Genomic DNA, 20,053 nt, shown 5'->3' with positions numbered 1-20,053 from the left:
TTCACAATGCAAAACACAATGTACCTATCCAGATATTAATCTTGTGTGTGTGCCTGAAGGCAGTCATCAGCTGTTCCCTGCCGAGGAAAACTCATTTCTCATTCAGAGGATGACTACATTAATCTGACAATAGTTATCCGGACTGGAGACAGCTCCACCAGCTCTCGATGATACTTTTCAAGCTCATTTCTATGAAGAGCCTTTAACCCACAACTAACACAGAAATGTTACGATCCTCATATTTTCCTGAATACCACGTTTATGTAATCTGTAAATATCAAATCTATAACCGGAGGAGCTTAACTTCTGATTGCCTTCTCCGTTGGAAAAAGACAAAAAACAACTGCCAACAACTCATTAATATTTCAAGTAATGTGGCTGATCTACAGATCAACAAGAATATGAAGCAGATCAAGCCCACAATCAACGCATCAAAAGTGACTCACTTGACATTCAGAACAGAAAACTTATTTTTTTTAATCTTTGTACAAAACAAGCAGCAGCATCTGCTCATTGCTCCACTGACTAGGACTTGTTTGTATTATTTACATTGTATCTCATCTCTGCCAGACTGAACTTTAATTTGTACAATATCTTAAGAGTATAGGAATGGAGAATAACAGGCAGCAGAACATCATACTTTGCTTCCTTTGGACTGGTTTTCTGTCACAGAAGCTCCTCGTTTGTTTCTGAGGTGAGGAAACGTGGGCATCAGCTCTGGTTCACAAGCTGCAGAGTGAAACATGGGAGCAACGGTCAGAAACTCAGCATGAGACCGCATCTGATATAGAGAAATGTGTAAAACTACGAAGCACTTACGCAGGAGCTATCTAAACAATCTTTCACTGTGGCTCTGTTAGACACACATCATCATTAGATGATTACACTAAAAATGTATTTCACAAAGATAGTTATCTTTAGGCAGTGGCTATTTGCACTAAGTACTGTTACCTCAGTATTGTGGTACTAAATTATCATTAAAAAACAGTAAGAAATAATAATGTATTGAGTGTAAATTATAATTTTAATAGGCATGCATGGAAATGAAAATTCTTGGCCAAAGCCGCACAAAATGAAGCACTGGGCTTTTTTTAAATTCTTGCAGACATAACAACAAAGCACAATTTAACTTAAAATGTTAATAAGTAAATAAAATAATATTTTTAGCCATTTTTGAGACCCTCTTCTTGAATCAGCCTTTTTTTCAGTACAAATAAATTCAGCCTTGCTGAGCAGAATATAATTATTTTAAAACATTAGAATATATTACAGTTCTTAACACTGTGTGTGAATGTTATACTAAATGTATTAACAGAGCCGTTGTACCTTATAATTATTATTGTCTTTTTTATTTTACTTTACAGAACAACAGTAAAATTACAATACTACAATTTATGAATGTTGATGGAGCTTTTATTTTGGCGGAAACTCAGAAGACCTCAGTGCTTCTTTTTGTTGACAGCAGATTTATAAATGATTCTCATTAGGAATTTGGGAAGTGAGGGGATCCCCAGTATTACAGCACAGCGTCACACAAGCCTTGATACAAAGTGACGGAAACTAAGCAACCGAAAGCAGTACATGTCTTCCTCAGGTGTAACGCTAGTTCTGTACTTCAGCGTTGGGTAAAATATCATTATAATCTCCTTTGCGGTAGAGAACGCTGCTTACTTGTAGGCTACAGTAAACAGCGAAGAAGTTGAATTAAAGACTTCATCGACAGCCGCTTGCTGACAGCAGCTGGAGATCATGCATCACTGCTCTACTGCTATTCCTGCAGCTCCCAGATGTGCAATGGAGAATTTTCTGCCAAATTATAACCACTGAATTTGTGGAAGTGAATTTGGAAAGTGAAATACAATGGACCAAAATTTGCCTGTCGAATATTATATATCGTAACTTTTTAAAATATTGAATATTTTGGAAGTGATTTATGTAAGGTGAATATTAATTATTGAATTTTTAATTATGAAAATGTGTGAAATATTTTGAATTGAAATATTACCGTCTTAAATATACAACCATGTTAGATTTCAGGACTTATAAATGCAAGCCCTGGAAAATACAACGCATTAAATTGCAAGCACTGTTAATGCAATGAATAATTTCAGCTAGTGCTATTCAAGGTGCCTTTTTTGTTTCAAAGACATATGGCATTATTTTACTTCCATACTGAGCAGCTGACATGTTACACTTTTTCAGCGCAGATTATTTCATTAGCACACACTTCTATTTAATAGTGTAACGTCATTGCTAGGTACAATTTATTTGGTCTTTTCGAACACCGGAAAACCTGTTTTTTTTTTTTTCAGCCAAATAAATTATTTTGCCGAACATTCAGTGCATCCCTAAATGCTAATTCTAATTATTAAATGGATGCCACTTTATTGGGAAAATATAAGCCCTCCCTATACTACCCGAGACTTTATTTTCAACTTTGATATGAGATTTGAAAAGCAAAATTTGAGGCATCAAAAATGACTACGTCACGCACTTGACCATTTACATCACTGGAGCTGTTGTTCAACGAACGTCTCGTGTAGTGTGGACTGTCCCAATCACACACTGGTGGCGGAGTTAGTCTAAATAACCTCTGCCAACAAGGCATGCTTTTTGCACTTAGTGTAAATAGACACTCCAATCTGTGTCATTAAATTATTTCATCTAATGTTTGTCAGTTAGATTCAATACATTTAATATAACATTTACAATACATTAAAAACCAAATAAATGTTTTACCTGTGCTGTGGGTGTACATGAACAGCAGGTTGTCAGGCTGCTTCCTCAGACTGTACTGCCCAACCAACGGCAGGCGTGAGAAGCCCTACAATTCACAACAAACTCTGGTTAACCGGTATCAGATGTTCTCACTAAGAAAACACTTCTCGTGCAAGCGTCTGATTCTGAAGCCGACCTCGTACTGGCCAGATGCTCTCATTCGGTGTTCCCAACAGCTGGACGATCAAATCCATCTGCTGGATCTCTGAGGCTCCAGGCAGAAGAGGTTTATGGGCAAGAAGCTCAGCAAAGATGCAGCCAACGGCCCTGCATGAGGAGAACAGACGTTCATGAAGAACACAACACACCACCGGGCTCCTGCTATAGATGTTTCTGTGATATCAATGTCACACTAAACTGATGCGTAACAAAAGATTACAAAGACATTACAGAGGATCAGGATAAAGCAGACTTGAACTTGATCTACAACTTTAGACTTTAAACCAACAGACAATCGATTCTTTGTAGTTCAACCTCTGCTAACTTTAATATGTCACTCATCCATAAAGTATTCACAGCACTTCACATTTTGTTACGTTTCAGCCTTATTCCAAAAGAAAATTACATTCATTATTTTCCTCAAAATTCTACAAACAATATCCCATAATGACAATGTTAAAAAAGTTTGTTTGAAATCTTTACAAATGTATACTTTATTGATACACATTTGACACCAATTACAGCCTCAAGCTTTTTGGTATGATGCGACATGCTTTGATCATCATCATTTAACAATTATCTGTTATTCTTCACCTCTCAAGCTCTGTCAGGGTTGATGGGGGTAGATGCACATTTTCAGGTTTCTCCAGAAATATTTGACTGTTCAATCCCAGGCTCTGGCTGGGCCTCTCAAGGACATTCACAGAGTGGTCTATAAGCCCTTTTGACCACTAGCTTAGGGTCACTGTCCTGATGGAAGGTGAACCAGTCTCAGCTTCTGAATGGGTTTTCATTAAAGCTATCTGAATATTTGGGTGCATCGAGCTTCTCTTCTACTCTGACGAGTCCCTCAGTCCCTGCCACTGAAAAACAGCCCCACAGCATAAGGCTGCTACCAGCACACTTTACTTTTGGGATGGGAGCAGAGCTGGTTTCCTTCAAACATGATGCTTAATTGAGTTTCTCACAGTCTGAGGGTAGTTTAGGTGCTTTTTTTTTTTTGATTTTCAGATGGGTGGTAGGGCTGTCAAAATGGCTGAAAAAATAAATTTGAATTGTGTACTTACAGGTATCTTTGTACTTCGATTTCAAACAAACTTCTTTCACATTGTCATTATGGGGTATTGATTATCGAATTTTGAGGAAAATAATTAATTGAATCCATTTTGGAATAGAGCTGTAGCAAAACATGGAAAAAGTGAAGCGCTGTGAATACTTTCCGGATGTTGTGTGTATATACAGTATGTATATGTACAGTATCATGAAAAGGTTTTTGCCCCCTTCCGGTTTTAATTTTTTTTGCATATTTGTCACACTTAAAAGATTAAGATTAAGAAACTAATTTTAATATTACACAAAGATATTTTTGTTTAATTTATTAAGGTAAAAAAGCTGTCCAAACCTGCCTGGCACTACGTGAAAAAGTAATTGTAATTAATAAAGTAATTTAATAAAGTAAAAGTAATTAATAAATCTAATAACTGGTTGTGCCAGCCTTTGCAGAATCAACTACAATCAAGCATTTGGCAATGAGTCTTTCACATCACTGTGGAGGAATATTGGCCACTCTTCTTTGCAGATTTGTTTTATACTAGACACATTGGAGGGTTTTCCGGCATGAATGGACTGTTTAAGTTCATGCCACTACATCTCAATCGGATTTAAGTCCGGACTTTTATTTTTATTTTTCTTGTGCCATTCAGAGGTGCACTTGTTGGTGTGTCTGGGATCACTGTCCTGCTGCATAACCCAAGTGCGCTTGAGCTTGAGGTCACAAACTGACAGCTGGACATTCTCCATCAGGATGTTCTGATAGAGAGCAGAATTCATGCTTCCATCGGGACAGGGCCAACAGTAATCAGGTCTGCGAGTGGCTAGTGAAATTAAACTCTAATCACAGTTCTTTAATGATTTAACAGGAGGGGCCAATTCGTTTTCAAGTAGGGTCAGGTAGGTGTCACGGTTGGTAAACCGTGATCTCTGGGTTTTGCACTTTGTGGGTGAAGTCTGTGTGTTACGCGTCTGCACTGATTAGTTTGTGGGCGTCTCTGTTAATTGTCATCAGCAGCAGCTGTCACTCATTACCCTCTCTATATAATGGCTTGTCTCACGTCTTGTGTTTGTGAGAGCATTGTTTCATGTTGGTTAACCGTGCTTTGTATGGATGTCCGTGTCTTCCCCCGGAACCTCGTCCACTCTTCACTACCACCACAAGCATCACAACTTACCTTTGGCTCGATTCCCTGCAGTTCCTGTGCCACCCTCTCCTGCTGCCAACTTACCACCGCCATCTGGATTCATCACCTCCTTCCACCATCTCGGACTGTATCTTCTTCCCAGCGTTGTTTGTGTTCCAGTTTGTTTGGTTATGGTCTCTCATTAAAACTTTGTTGATACTCGCACTTGTTTCCAGCTTCTCCTTCACCCAGTCATCACAGAACGCTCTCACCATCATGGAAGCAGCGAGCACCACTTCCTTGTCTGACTTCATCCATCACAGCGTCAATCGAATGGATCAGCAGCAGGAGAGCATCGCAAACACCGGACGCGCTATCCAAGTGCTGGTGACACAGGTGTCCGAGCTTACCCAGCAGATCCACCAGCTCACCTCTCCCATTGCGCCCATCGCACCGCCTGCGCCGCCCGTCCCCCAGGAGACCTTTCAGGATCACTTCCGTCCAGAGCCGTAACTTCCGGCGCCAGAGAATTATTCCGGTGAGCCAAATTTCTGCAAGACTTTCCTTGACAAGTGTTCCATGCACTTTGCTTTACAGCCCCGCACCTTCACGACCGAGGAGTCGAAGGTTGCATTTACCTTGACTTTACTATCTGGCAAAGCCGCCTAATGGGGGACGGCGGTGTGGGAGAACCAACATCCGTGTTGCCTCATTCCACACCCTCTCGGAGGAGATGAAACGGGTCTTATAGAGCCGCGGCCGACAGGGAAGCCGCCCACCAGCTCTCAGACCTGCAACAAGGTAGATCTTCGGTCACGGACTATTCCATCCAGTTCCGTACCCTGGCGGCCGCGTGCCAGTGGAACGAGGCGGCGTAGTGGGATCGATTCCTGCATGGGCTGGCCGACCGTGTTCAGAAGGAGATCTACCTCCTCGAGCTGCCCCCTACACTCAACGGACTAATCGACCTGGCTCTTCGAGTTGATGCCCGGATTAACCGTCTGGGTAGACAGACCAGTCCTACACGCTATCCCATCTCTCTGGAAAGGGGCCGCTCGAGTCGAGAGAACATGGTCGGTCCCATCGACGACCACGAACCCATGCAGGTGGGTAGAGCTCGGCTGTCCCGGAGGGAGAGAGAGCGGCGGAGGTCCTAAGGATTGTGTATATACTGCGTAGGCTCAGGACATCCCATCTATTCCTGCCTGGTAAAAGAGCCAGCCCGGTAGTAAAGATGAGGCTACTATTGGGTGGGATCTCCGCTGGGAAGTCCTCAACTACATCATCGACTCTCCTTCCGGTGAAACTGCATTCACGACTGTCACGCCCTTCTGGACTCTGGAGCCGAAGGTAATTTAATCTACTCACTCCTTGCACGTCACCCGAACATTCCTGTCCTGCCTGTGTCTCTTCCCATCCATGTAACCGCACTCAACGTCCAGGAACTGCCACACGTCACCCACTATACTGAACCCATCACTCTTCTCACATCAGGCAATCATTGTGAAACCATATCCTTTTTTCTCATGGACTCTCCCGTAGCTCCCATTGTTTAAGGTCACCCCTGGTTAATCAAACATAATCCACGAGTGGATTGGGGTTCAAACATTGTCACATTGTGGAGTGAAAGTTGTCATGATTCTTGTCTGGTTTCTGCTTGTCCTGTTGTGCCTGTTTCTGTCTTTCAGAAGGAGAACATGGTATTATCAAACGTGCCCGCAGAGTACCTGGACCTGAAGGAGGTGTTCAGTAAGTCCCTTGCTGCTTCTCTTCCTCCGCATCGTCCCTACGACTGTGCTATAGACTTAGTGCCAGGTAAGTCTCCGCCTAAAGGCAAACTATACTCTCTTTCTATTCCGGAGAGGGAGGCCATGGAGAAATACATTTCTGATTCCTTGGCATCGAGGTTCATCCGCCCTTCCTCTTCTCCAGCGGGGGGGGTTCTTTTTTGTGGGTAAGAAGGATGGTTCTCTGCGACCTTGTATTGACCCATCCTCTGATGCGTCGACCTCCACCACGAACTGCCATGTGGGGTCAGGGGCCACAAGGATGGGATCATAAGAATTTAGAGTACATTAGGACTGCCAAAAGACTCAATTCCAGGCAGGCTCGGTGGGCACTATTTTTCGGTCGTTTTGATTTTACTCTATCGTACCGCCCGGGTTCCAAGAATGTCAAACCCGACTCTTTATCGCGTCTTTTTGATCCCTCCGCCTGCCCGGTGACTCCAGAGTGTATTTTACCTGAGAAAGTAATTGTCTCAGCACTCGTATGGGAGGTCGAGTCGAAGGTCAAGACGGCCTTAGAAGGGGTAACGCCTCCGCCCGGTTGTCCACCAAATCGTTTATTTGTGCCGGATGAGTTAAGGTCCGAAGTCATTCAGTGGGGTCACTGCTCTAACATTGCTTGTCATCCAGGGATAAGTCGAACTAATGGGTTAGTTAAACAACGATTCTGGTGGCCACTTATGGCTCGTGACGTCCACGATTTTGTTTTAGCTTGCTCAGTTTGCGCCAGTGGTAAGTCATCTAACCGATTTCCTGATGGGCTCCTTCAACCGCTGTCTGTCCCTTCGAGACCCTGGTCCCACATCACACTAGATTTTGTTACCGCCCTCCCGCCCTCTAATGGCATGACGGTCGTTTTGACCGTAGTGGACCGGTTATCGAAGGTGGCACATTTCATTCCCTTGCCCAAATTACCGACAGCCAAGGAGACAGTGGTCACTGTCCTAGATCACGTCTTTCGGCTTCATGGCCTCCTGGTAGACATGGTTTCTGACAGGGGATCTCAATTTATATCCAAATTTTGGGAAGAGTTTTGTAAGCTGCTAGGAGCGTCGGTTAGCCTGTCTTCGGGTTATCATCCCCAGAGTAACGGGCAGTCTGAGCGAGCCAACCAAGATTTAGAGAGGACGTTGCGATGTTTAGTCTCCAAGAATCCTTCTTCCTGGAGCCAACAACTCTCTATGGTGGAGTACGCTCACAATTCGTTACCAGTGTCAGCCACGGGCCTTTCTCCGTTTCAGTGCAGCTTAGGTTACCAGCCACCAGTTTTTCCCAGTCTGGAATCTGAAATCGCGGTCCCCTCCGCTCACGCGTTTGTTCAGAGGTGCCACCACACCTGGACCAGAACCCGCGAGACTCTGCTCCGGGTGAAGGAGCGCACTAAGGCCAAGGCCGATCGCCACCGGTCAAAGCCTTCCGTTTATGTCGTGGGTCAAAAAGTGTGGCTTTCTACCATTAACATTCCTCTGTGATCTGTATCTAACAAGTTAGCTCCCAAATTTATTGGCCCATTTACTATCACCAAGATCATTAGTCCGGTGACAGTCCGCCTCAAACTACCTCCAGCGTACAGGAGGATACATCCCGCCTTTCATGTGTCCAAAATTAAACCCGTGTTTTATGCACGTATTAATCCGCCTACTCCGGTTCCCCCGCCGCCACGTCTCATAGATGGGGAACCGACATATTCGGTTAATCGTATTCTGGACTCGAGACGGAGGGGACGAGGATTCCAGTACCTGGTGGACTGGGAGGGTTACGGTCCGGAGGAAAGAAGTTGGGTACCTGCTAGGGACATATTGGATCACTCCCTTATTGATGATTACAATCAGCAGGTAGGCCCTTCTGGGAACTCCAGGAGGCCTTCTTAGAGGGGGGGGGGGGGGTGGGGGGGGGGGGTACTGTCACGGTTGGTAAACCGTGATCTCTGGGTTTTGCACTTTGTGGGTGAAGTCTGTGTGTTACACGTCTGCACTGATTAGTTTGTGGGCGTCTCCGTTAATTGTCATCAGCAGCAGCTGTCACTCATTACCCTCTCTATATAATGGCTTGTCTCACGTCTTGAGTTTGTGAGAGCGTTGTTTCATGTTGGTTAACCGTGCTTTGCTTTCTGTTGTGTTCTGCGTTTTGGATGTCCGTGTCTTCCCCCGGAACCTCGTCCACTCTTCGCAACCACCACAAGCATCACAACTTACCTTCGGCTCGATTCCCCGCAGTTCCTGTGCCACCCTCTCCTGCTGCCAACTCACCACCGCCATCTGGATTCATCACCTCCTTCCACCATCTCGGACTGTATCTTCTTCCCAGCGTTGTTTGTGTTCCAGTTTGATTGGTTATCGTCTCTCATTAAAACTTTGTTGATACTCGCACTTGTTTCCAGCTTCTCCTTCACCCAGTCGTCACAGTAGGTTTGGAAAGATTTCTTTCCCTTAAGAAATGAAATGATCTTTTAAAAACTGCAATTTGTATGCAATTAGTTTGATAATGTGTGACAAATAAGCCTTTAAATCACAGGCATAAATTTAATTTGAAAATATATTCATATAGAAAGCAGTTATTTAAATAGTAAACATTTCACAGTATAACTGATTTTGCTGTATAAATGCAGACTAATAAAAGAGATTCTTTAACATTACAAGTCTTACTGTCTTAAATCTTTTGACAGGTAGTGCAGTGCTCGAATTGAGGGGGGGCTGGGGGGATCCGGGACCCCCCATAAGGTATTAGGGACCCCCCATAAGAAGTAAAAAATAGAATTAGGGGGGTCCCTCGGATATTTTTATTTTAGTAAAAATAATAATGACAAATCAAAATAAATGCATGCAAAGGATACAGTAAATATCGTGAATTGATTATTTACAATAATTTATTTTAAGTGTGTTTATAGGCTAGTTGTCATGTCTCTTTAAAATGTAAACGTCCCGCCTAAAGAGCGTTGTGCGCGCGCATGACATCATCGACAGGACTGTTTGTTTGGCGCCTCTCCGGTGAAGCTAATTTTAGCTTTTAAAATATGGAGAAAAATAAACCTCCACTCGCAGTCGGGAAGAGAAAGCTTCTTACTGACTTTTTTGAGGGGTAATTGTCTCTCGCTATATATCTTTCTACTTTATATCTAACAGTTATCCACTCCATGTCGGGGCTTTTATATTCCTAGCATATATTGGATACATTTAGGCTTACGTTACTATTTTTTTCATAATTAACAGTCCTGGTTCTACATGAGTGCTAGTGCTAGAGATCTCGATGAAGATGGATAACAGATTTTTAGTAATTATAAAGGGAGCGCTCGTTGTGTGCTTTCTATGCTTTCTAATATCCATTCAGAATTTGTATTTATTTGTATATGACTTGTTTTTCATGCTGCTAGGACCAAAGGCTGTATAAACACGGCAAAGTTTTGGGAATTACATACGCATTTATGCGGGATTCACTCTTGAAATAGCAATAATTTATTTTGATTGCCATAGTATTGTTTGTTTATAAATAAAGCAGCCTTTTTCACTGAAATGGTTGAATAGTCTGCTGACTCACTCACTTATGACAGTGCTTTATCGCCACCTACTGGACGTAACTATTTAAAAATCCTATGTGCTGAAATAGTTGAAAAATCCCAACCAACACACAGGCTGACAGCATGTTTTGCCACAATTTATAATAAACAAGTTTCATGCATTTAATCAAGTCTTTTGGAACAAACATTATCACATTGTCACATCAATCATCCAGTTGTTTTTAGGGTAAATACTACATTGGTAAATAAAGCTAGAATCATTCTGTTGGATGTACACTATTCAAAAGTTCAAGAGTCTCTTCTGTTCACTAAGCCTGCATTGATTTGATCCAAAATACAGTAAAAACAGTAATATTATGAAATATTATTACAATGTAAAATAATAATACAATAAAATATAATTAATTTCTGTGATCAAAGCTGAATTTTCACCATCGTTACTCCAAGTGTTCATCACATGATCCTTCAGAAATCCTTCTAATATGATGATTTGATGCTCAACAAACATTTATGATTAATATCAATGTTGAAAACCGTTATTTACAGTATTTAAAAAAAAATTTAGTTTGATGAATAGAAAGTTTATCTGAAATATAAACTTTTGTAGCATTATACACTACCATTCAAAAGCTTGTGGTTAGAATTTATAAAAAAATGTTGGGAAAGAAATTAATACTTTTATTCAGTACGGTTGCATTTAATTGATCAAAAGTGACAGTAAAGACGTATAATGCAACAGAAGATTCTGTTTCAAATAAATGCTGTTCTTTTGAACTTTCTATTCATCAAAAAATCCTGAAAAATAAAATGTATGACGGTTTTGGCTTGCTCAGTTGGGAATATTTTGGGGATATTTAATTTTATTCTATCAATCAATAAATTCCACTAGAAACAAACCTTGTTGTATTATTTTATTTTAATTTAATACTGTGAAGCTGCTTTGATAAAAATCTGTATTGTGAAAAGCACTATACAAATATACTTGATTTGATTTCCACACAAATATGAACTGTTTCCAACATTAATAATCATAACTGTTTGTTGATCATCAAATCCTCATATTAGAGTGATTTCTGAGGGATCATGTGACACTGAAGACTTGAGTAATGATGCTGAAAATTCAGCTTTGATCACAAGATATAAATTACACTTTACTATATATTCACATAGAAAACAGTCACAATATTTCACAATATTACTTTTTATCAAATAAATGCAGCTTTGAGCAGAAGAGACTTCTTTTTAAAACATTTTAAAAATCTTATCGATCTCAACTTCTGAACGGTAGTGTATATTTCATTTCATTATGTGTATTTATTTAAAAAAAATATTGAAACCAAAACATGGCATTAGTGTGCAGGTAAAGAGGACCTCCACTAAGGCAAGCACAGTCCATTCCAGTTCAGCAGAGGCCAGTGGCAGGAGCTCAGCACTGGTTAGCTGCGACAAGATCTCAGAAGAGGGCAAATGCAGTGATAACAGCAGCTCAGCACAGATCAACGAAAGCGAAGAGCAGCTCAGCAACAGCTCAGAACAGCTAACTCCCACCAACAGCTCTGAACGGCTCAACAAAAACAAAAACTCAGAGCAATTCAGCAGCTTCTCCAAGGAAGTTGATACCTGGAGAAATCAGTTAGAAATATGGAGGAAACAATACTCCCCATGGCTGTACATAAATGAAAACAAAATTGGATGTATTGCATGTAGAGATGTTAAACGAATGTGTTCAAACAAAAAAGGTGTTCAAGTGGCAGAAGAGTGGGCTTTAGGGAGGGTCCAAGCAATGAATGTACGTGCCATGAGGAAAAAAATATACAAACACCGGGACAGTCAGGCTCATCAGAGGGCTCTAGAAATTGAAGCCCAGAAAGAAAAAGAGATCCTCCCCACACTAACAGAGAAGCTTAACGATGAGCTTGTCAGAGAAACAGCCAACAGTATAAGAACAGCCTACTTTGTGGCAAAAGAGAGATTAGCATTCAGTAAAATGAGCAGACTGATAATGCTACAAGAGGTCAGTGGAGGAAAAATGGGCCCTTCACACCGATCGGATCATACGTGTATTGCTATGATGGATTGCTCCACTAAAATGAAAAAGTCAATGATATCCGCATTGAAGTCCAATGATTCTTTTGTGAGTTTGACAGTTGATGAAAGCAGTAACTTTGGCAAAAGCTATTTAATAATTTACTTGAGAGCAGATGTGACAGGCAGAGATGACATTGAAAACATTTTCCTTGATCTTGTAGAGCTAGATAAGGGAACAACAGCCGAAGCATTGTATCAAGCTCTTAAGAATACCCTTTTGACAGCAGGCTTGGATGATGAATATTTAAAATCACACCTGATCAGCATTGCCACAGATGGAGCATCAGTCGTGACAGGAAGAGAGAGTGGACTGATTGTAGAGTTGAGAAAAGACTTCCCTTCATTGAAGAGCATTCATTGTCTTGCACACAAGCTAGAGTTGGCAGTGCATGATGCATGCAAGTCTGTAACTGGATGTAACCACTTTGAAATCTTTATTTCAAAGTTGTATACGTTTTACCACCAATCTCCAAAAAATGCCAGACTGCTCTATGATGCTGCCACTCATGTTAACATCTCACTGCTGAGGATTGGGCAGATTTTCTCCATTCGCTGGGTTGCCAGCAGTTTCAGCACTTTCAGAGCTGTTTGGCGGGACTTTCCTGCACTGCCACACAAATGCAGAAAGCTTCTGTGGATGTTTCCCGCACTGATTTGGATCGACGAAAATGCAGTGGACTATCGAGGAAGCTCAGCAGCACAGGTTTTGTTAAAGACCTTGCACTGATGAAAGATGTGCTGCGCGAGTTACAAAGCCTCTCTCTGAAACTGCAGAATCGAAACACATCTCTCACTGATGCCAGTCGGTGGACTCTTTTGACTATGGAGGTCCTGGAGGCCATGAAAACAACACCAGGAAAGTCACTTGCAAAGGCAGAAAGGAGGATAACAGCATGCATGTTCAAAGGCATCACACTAGAAGCCTCCAAAGAGAACATCAACAAGGGGCAGTTCCTACAGGCTGTCATTGATAATCTCTCTGTACGTCTCCCTGACTCAGAGCTTACTGCGCTTTTGACTCCACTCTAACCATCCTGTTGGCCCAAAGATCGTAATTCTCTTGTCCTGTATGGTGAAAAGGAAATTCATGACCTTGCTAAGCATCTAGGAGTAACCACCAGAGCTGCTGTTGAAGAGTATAGGTTGTGAACAAGCTGCAAAAACTTGGGGACCCCCCATAAGACTTGACTCAATTCGAGCACTGAGGTAGTGTATGTCTTAGGTTTCTCCCTTCCCTCTCTGTTATTCCACTCTGTCTTGAGTAACATCTAAAAAGTCATATTGTAAAGTCAAGACTTTATTCTAGCGCTGTTGGTCCAATTCTCACCACATGTCCAGGGCAGTGGTCTGCGTCTTGGTCCCTAGGAGGAGCTCTGGAGCTCGATACCTGTGAAGAAAACATTGTCAGTGATGGAAAGAGGGATTTGAAGGATTAGCAGGATGATAGAGAGACTAATCAGCATGAAGTTCATCTGCTTACCACAGTGTGACTACTGGAGGAGTCATGGGCTGTGACGGGATACCGTAAACACGCGCCAGACCGAAGTCAGCTGTGGAAAAACCACCAGACAGATGTCCACACGGCAGATTATTGTGTTTCTTATTCAGAACAGGTGGGTGAATCTCAGAAAATGATCAGAGATATGTCTAAATCATGTTTTAATCCAAAATCAAGGAAGAAATATAAAAAAATACTCTGCATATAGAAAATCAAGCCTGATTTCAAAAGAATTCTAATTTTTCAATCACATTTAAATCACATTTTCCCTGCAAATTCTTAGTATTTGCATGATTTCATAATAATCACCTATGTTTTAATTTATGAAAGGATAATTATACATTTTCACTCACCTATCTTTACACAGTCCTTGTCTGTCATCAACAGATTGGAAAACTTCAAATCCCTTTGATAAATATCAATATGAGAATTAAGAAAACTAATTATCAGAAGTTCAACATTATTTATATTTAATTATTGGTCTCATCAACATGAGAAGGAAAATTATTTTGGCTCATTCTGTCAATCTACCACATTTAAAAAATTTCCCTGACTCAAATTTTTTATTTTGCTAATAATTTTTTTGAAGAAAGCTAAAAAGGTATGTGCCACTTATTCTTCAGACATTCCACTTTAAATACAATAAGCATCAGCAGTAAACACAGTGACCAACATTAGCTTTTTTCAGCCACTGAAAGTATGTAATATTCAACAATCTAGACACAGAGCTTCATTGAAATCCTGGGACTGATGGATGTAGGGCCTTGAAAATGAGGATTCCAAAAGAAAAGTTTATTAAGAGATAAAATATAAAATCATAATGCAATATCTTTAATACTTCTTGAGTTACAGGTATGCAAACTTTGGACAGAAAACTTGAAAAGTTTCCCCATTTTTGAATGGTCACCACTGGCACATATTGCAAAAAAATAAATAAAATAAAAAAATAAACAATTGCTATACAGACCTACTAATTAATCTCTGAGTAAAAGTAACATTATCATGCTGCCATCCAGGGCCGGCCCGCGACATAGGCGGTATAGGCAAAGGCTAAGGGCGCCACTCATCCATAGGGGCGCCAGAATGAGTGAACGAGTGATTTTTATATTTTTTTTACATATATTTTTTTTTATAATAGGCTACTATTTAAAAACCATTAATTCGAAATACTACCAAATAAAGCAAAAAAAAAAAAAAAAAAAGTCCGGCTCTTCAATCTTCCCCCACCCATCGAGTGCTTGAAGTGCGTCAGAAACAGAGCGCGCGCGATCAGTTGTTGGTAATTTGTTGTGTAGCGTGCCTGACGCCGCATCCAATGTAGACAGCACTGCTTTTGTTAACACACAGCTCGTAGAAACGGCCCTGGCAGCTCGCGCCAGTTCTAGACACGGTGAAAGTTTCCTGATTGTGACGGAAGGCCGAATTTACATGACACATTATAAATGAGCATAGTCTGCGATTGATACAGTGCCAAAAAAAAGAGAAGAGGATAAAGACAGAGGTAAAGAGATGTAGTGAAAGAACAATTTATTGCATAGGAGTAAGATACTATAATTTCATGGCAGTTATTTTTACCTTAAACTTAATGTTAGCAGTTGTTCTGAGTTCTGAGTCCCCAGACTGTGATTTTATACAATCATGTCAGTTTTAAGACGCATTTTTTATTATCACTTTTTTATTAATGTTTTACTCTACAGTTGTGCTGTTTTGGGGGGATACAGTACAGGCCAAACGTTTGGAAACATTACTATTTTTAATGTTTTTGAAAGAAGTTTCTTCTGCTCATCAAGCCTGCATTTATTTGATCAAAAATACAGAAAAAATGTAATATTGTGATATATTATTACAATTTAAAATAATTTGTTTTCAATTTATTATACTTTAAATTATGATTTATTTCTGTGATGCAAAGCTGAATTTTCAGCATCATTACTCCATTCTTCAGTGTCACATGTGACATCCGGTCTATCACATGATCATTTAGAAATCATTCTAATATGATGATTTATTATGAGTGTTGGAAACAGTTCTGCTGTAATGTGTGTGTGTGTGTGTGTGTATATATATATATATATATGCTAAATCATGAACACAATGACAGGGTGAAATGGGCTGTGATGCATGGGGCGCCAGGTAAAATCTTGCCTAGGGCAGCAAATTGGTCAGGGCCGGCCCTGCTGCCATCTTCCTGAAGGCATTTTAACCTCCTGTAATTTGGCACAAATTCTCAGGTAAAAATTGCAATTTTTACCCCACTCTAAAAAATTGTGGATTACACAGTAAATATACATCCATCGTATTTAATATTTTCTTCTGAAAAAATATTTGTCAAATCTAAAATTTGAGCCTGGGACCTCTGGTTGAGTTGACATGGAATGACCCTTTTGTGCAAGTTGAAGACATGGAAACGTTCTAATGAACAAAACAAGCCTGAAAGAACACAATCGAACCTGTTAAGAATGAAGTTGTGATGTAAATATTCCAGACCTTTAAGCAGCTAAAGAACTATACACTTCACCTGTGCAAAAACACAGAAAAAAAACAAAAGAATAATATAAAAACACAAATAATAGTAATATATCCTTGACATTTAATTTAATGCATTATATATAAACAGTTTAACCTGTCAAAATGTTTTTACAAACATAGTCTGAAGATAGTCAAACAACAATTTGTTGTTGATCTGAAAAATTATGTAGGGAGAGTTCAAGTATATTTTCAATGAAATGGTGGACAGGAAATGAGGCAGTACTGATCTCACTTTAAATGCATGACGCAAGTGCTGATGACACATACCAAAGTGTTGGAAAAATACAGAATTTTACTGCAGAACTAAAACAAGCCGATGGCAATAAATAAGAGTTCAAAACAGCATGTTCTTTTTTTTCTCTCAGTGTCTATACCAACCAATAACAGAATCACAATCTATTCTGATTTATGACATAGCATTTCAGCCTGAATATGGAGGCATTCATCAAACACACCTGAGCTTCAGAGACTGCATGTCTTAATCTGAGCAGTAAGTTAATTTCCCTCAGACTGCTGATTGGTATCCCTAAACAGATACACAAAATAAATACCATTCAAGGTTTCTGTTTCTACAGATAGTCAATTGGTTATATTATCTGAGATTGTCAAGCTCCAACAAAAAACACCATAAAAGAAACCCATATGACTTGTGTGCATTATTCCAAATCATTATAGTTTATATAATATATTGAAAATCTTGCCTTTAGTCCTGACTGGCTATGTATTCATTTACACTTTCATATTAAACCCTCTTCTCATTGTTATTAACTCATCACTTTCCAACCCCAAAGAGTTTCCAGTCGGCAGTGAACAGAGCCTTTACCAACAGAGCTTGATCCTGTGGAGAATATATATAATATCAAATATTCAAATTTAACTGAAAATACTAGGAAAAGTAGTGGAGTGACACTTAACTATGTTTATCTTTGCAGCAAAACAGTTTCAGTGAAGCCTTTTAGGCAGGATTCAGGCCTTCAGGACAGTGACTGCACTTTTCTGCAAATTACTTGCTCTTATCATCTGACCAAAGCTGCATCTCCCTTCTAGTAGCCTACTGCCTTTAACACATAGACCACAACATTTTGTCTTGAGAATTATTCTGGCACAGAGCCTACCTATCTGATAACTACCAGCATGTTTGAGCTAATGAAGAAATGTCAGACCAAGCACCGGTTAAGTATGAAGTGCCACAAGGATCGGTATTAGGTCCTCAGCTTTTTTATTTTATTTGCTTCTCCTGAGGAAGATTATCAGGAAACTTGAAATCACATGAGGTGCTAGAATATAATGTCTTTTTATTATCTCTACACTGGCTATCTCTCAGATCGGGTATCAACTTTAAGAAATAACTTAAAAGCCTTGAATGGCCTCACTTTGCAGTATTTATGCAATCCTCTATCATGAATTAATCCATCGTAATCACTACAGCTTCAACATTCCGGCTTGTTGATAGCACGCTTGGTCAGTTTCACTTCCCTCACTCAATGTTGAGGTCTACAATCACAACCTGTGCCACATGACTGCTGTAGCTAAATGATTACTTTTCTGCACACCTCTTTTAACCATTAGAAGGTAAACTGATACCATTCCCAAACTGTACCAATGTCTGTCTAATCTGTAAACCCAGACAGTTTAATTTTTGCAATCTGAACAATATAGTGTATAGTTTTTCATTCCTTGCCACAGTCACCTCTGGCCTGCTCACTGAGAGATTATAAGACTACTGCAGCACCCTGATAAAAATACTTAAACCTCTAATCTCATTCCTAGAAATGTGTTATTTTATATTACAGTAATAAGATATATCAAGTAGTAATCCACTCTGTAAAGCTGCTTTGAAGCTGTGTATTGTAAAAAGCTGCTATACAAATAAACCTGAACGACTTGAGTACATGTAAGAACCACTGAAGTTTGTGTGTGTAATGGAGGCCCGCTAATAAGAGCTGTGCTTGTAAACCTCAGTTTCTTCTTTTCCCTATTAAGACAGACAGATGCAACTTCATCTTTAGCGGACATGAAGAAAGCAAACTTGTCAGTGAATAGCAACTCCCACTTGTGGAAAAGAGCGTCAAACATGACTGCTTTCCTTTTTAAGATCCAACTGACCAACTTTCTCGTTATCCATTCGCACATTCTTCAGGGCAACAATTTCATTTGTCCTTGAATCACGTGCTCGGTCTGTAAATCATGAATCAAGAAATTAATCAAGAAATCCCTGCCAAAAAAACAAAACAAACAATAGAAACCATCACAGAAATTTTGAATGGTTTCCACTACAAACACCATTACAAACCATCAACTTTTAACCATTAAAACCATGCTTTTCTGTAGTGAGTTTTAGCACATATTCCATTATGATTCAGTGGCTATAACAAGCCACAAATAACAGGCAACCAATTACCAGTAGAAACCCACAGAGCAACTGCCACTGAAGTTGTGGGAAGTCGTGGCCTAGTGGTTAGAGAGTTTGACTCCTAACCCTAGGGTTGTGGGTTTCGAATCTTGGGCTGGCCATACCATGACTTAGTTGCCCTTGAGCAAGGCACTGAACCCCCAACTGCTCCCCCGGCGCTGCAGCATAAATGGCTGCCCACTGCTCTGGGTGTGTGTTCACAGTGTGTGTGTTCACTGTTCTGTGTGTGTGCACTTTGGATGGGTTAAATGCAGAGCATGAATGGATCACCATACTTGGCTGAATGTCACTTCACTTTCAGAGTCTATTACAGTTTCCATTAAAACCAATGCAAGTGCCATTATAACTAGTAAAACCATTACAAATTCTGTGATGGTGTCAATAGATTTTTTTTTTTTCAGCAGGGTTGTCAAGGCAGCACAACTGTTTGATAATAATGGTATTTGTGGACGACAGATTACTGATATAATGACTGATATAATGACAGTCATTCTATGAGACTCACAAATGATCCCATACGTTCCCTCTCTGATCCGGTTCATCTTTTCAAACTCCTTCACACTCCTGCATTTCCCTAACTAGTTTTATTTCATTGTGTCCTTTTATTATTTAAATACTAGATTAATAGTTCAAGTGTATGAAATGGGCAGAGCATAGCAGATGTGTTTTAAATAATTATTTATATGCTTATTTATAATACAAACCCGATTCCAAAAAAGTTGGGACACTGTACAAATTGTGAATAAAAACAGAATGCAATGATGTGGAAGACTCAAATTTGAATATTTTATTCAGAATACAACTTAGATGACATATCAAATGTTTAAACTGAGACAATTTATAATTTTAAGGAAAAAATAAGTTGATGTTAAATTTCATGGCATCAACACATCTCAAAAAAGTTGGGACAAGGCCATGTTTACCACTGTGTGGCATCCCCTCTTCTTTTTATAACAGTCTGCAAACGTCTGGGGACTGAGGAGACAAGCTGCTCAAGTTTAGGAATAGGAATGTTGTCCCATTCTTGTCTAATACAGGCTTCTATTTGCTCAACTGTCTAACCTTTCAGCATTGATGGTGCCTTTCCAGATGTGTAAGCTGCCCATGCCA

At 40.1% G+C, this 20,053-nt stretch overlaps 1 pseudogene; it reads right to left on the bottom strand.

The window, feature by feature from the left end:
* Positions 1-634: 634 nt before the first annotated feature.
* On the bottom strand, positions 635-18,606 carry LOC132125356 (cyclin-dependent kinase 10-like; annotated as a pseudogene).
* Positions 18,607-20,053: the final 1,447 nt, after the last annotated feature.

This window comes from Carassius carassius, chromosome 43, assembly GCF_963082965.1.
Source record: "Carassius carassius chromosome 43, fCarCar2.1, whole genome shotgun sequence".
Lineage (NCBI taxonomy): Eukaryota > Metazoa > Chordata > Actinopteri > Cypriniformes > Cyprinidae > Carassius > Carassius carassius.
The sequence above is the reverse complement of the archived record's forward strand: the minus strand, read 5'-3'. Positions and strand labels throughout refer to the sequence as shown.